We start from the raw sequence: 2,150 nt of genomic DNA, 5'->3' as shown, positions 1-2,150 counted from the left end.
GGATCCCCCCCCCCTCCCTCCTGTAGTGATGCTGCATTGTCTTTTCTTTGTGTCCCAGAGGAAAAACAAGACTTTTATTTTGTTAAAATTGATCAAACTGATTATTGATCTGATTATTGATCTGGCTGCGGCCTGCGTAGTATTTTCTATTTGGCTGAGAGAGAGAGAGAGAGAGAGAGAGAGAGAGAGACTGCCACAGAGACTGATCCTCGCCGAGTCCAGCTCCGGGACGTCCTGTAGAGACAGTCAGGACTCGGTCACATGACCTCATGTGCAATTTGTCTTTTTTCTTTTTGTCAAAATTCTGCCAGAGAATCATTAAAGAGTATTGATTATTGATTAGCAAGGAGAGGAGACAAAGTCCTTCACTGTGTTTTTTACATGTTGGATTCAAATGTTATTAAATTATTTTCTAAAGAAACACGAGTGTCTCCTGAGTGTTTATTGTGTCTTATTATTGATCTGTTGATTATTTCTGATTGATCGTTCAGTCAGCAGGGAGAAATGCCCTTCACAATAAGAGCATGTCACATCAAACTGAGAAAAACAGAGAAAATTAGACTTTTCAGAGGATAATTATGTAAAAATGATGAACTTATTTCTATAGCACTTTTCTTATCAAAGTCACGAAGAGCTTCCAGAAAGAAAAAGGGGAATTAGAAACAAAAACAAACATAAAACAGAAGTAAGTTACATGAAAATAAAAATGAAAGTAACTCACTAAATAAGTGAGTTTTAATCAATGAATTTTTCAGCTTCTTGTTTCAACACTTACATTTCTGTATTTTAAAAGCTTCATGTGATTATAAAACACCAGCTGAATCTCTGCTGGACAGATTTAAAATCATAAATATTAAGAAAACCATAAATGTTTCAAATGATAATCAGTCTCACTTCATGATTAACAGATAAAACAACAAAGAGATGAAACGATATCAAAGGTGTTTATTCTAGATCCTAATGAAGAAAGAAAGAAAAAGCCGCTTCTACTGAAAATAGAACTTTGACTTTTACTGTTCGAAACACTTTGTGTTGGTGTCAGAGAGAACACTGATCCAGGAACAGTCTGAAGCTGATACTTGTATTGATCATCACTGAAGACTGATTGGTTCCTTCTCCTTCAGTCAGGATAATGTTACTTTATTATTCAAAACATTTTCTATTTCATCTTATTAACGTTTTAAACTTTGAAGGCGGAGGAAAATGAAAACGTCTGAAATCAGATTCAGGACGAAACTTAATTATATAAACAACAACAACAAAGAAAACAACAGCAATAACATCTTTAAAAACAGCTTTATTAATGGTTCATTGATCAGTTATTAATGGTTCATTGATCAGTTATTAATGGTTCATTGATCAGTTATCACTTATCTTCCAGGACAACGCTTAAATTAATTAAGGAGCTGTCACCTCGTCATCAGGTCTGCGATCATAAAATCATTAATAAATCATTAATTAAAGGTCCAACAGTCGTCCATCAGGTCCAGATGTTCTGCAGATGTAACAGAGGTGATCAATTAAGTGATTAAAGACAGAGTGGTGCTGATGTATGACTCATTAATGAAGCTGTTAATTAACTGTAACCGACTCTGGGTTGTTTGATTCCCCCTCACATGAAGGTGGAGAGGTTCAGGACTGAAAGCTCCTGCAGTAAGAAACCCTTTACAGTGACTCGCTGAGCCGTGGAGCGAGGACCAGGTGGATCAGAGGGTCCACACAGCAGGACAGAGACCAGAGGACGAGCTCCGCACATGTGGGAACATCTGGACTGAGGAGGGGGAGGAGGGAGGCAGAGGAGCACAGCAGGGTGTGTGTGAGGACGGTCAGAGATACAGGATCCTGAGGGGGGAGACGGGGGAGACGGGGGATGTGGGTGAGGACCATGAACAGGAAGCAGAAGGTGTTGAAGAGGACCAGAGCAGAGCTGTGAGTCCAGAGACCCGTCTCCATGACAACCAGGGTCAGAGCGATGCTGCAGCACACCACACAGCTGATCTGAAGACAGCTCCGGGTCCTGGTGTTACCCCCCACCACGGCCCCCACCATGACGAACACACACACCTCAGACAACAGGGAGGACAGGAACGGTCCCGGTCCCGGATCCTGGACGAGGCCCGATCCACAGAGACCCGCCAGGAGGCGGAGCC

This window comes from Seriola lalandi, unplaced genomic scaffold, assembly GCF_002814215.2.
Source record: "Seriola lalandi dorsalis isolate HSWRI2012SDOR001 ecotype SW California unplaced genomic scaffold, Sedor1 jcf7180002054079, whole genome shotgun sequence".
Lineage (NCBI taxonomy): Eukaryota > Metazoa > Chordata > Actinopteri > Carangiformes > Carangidae > Seriola > Seriola lalandi.
Note: the sequence above shows the minus strand (reverse complement) of the source record.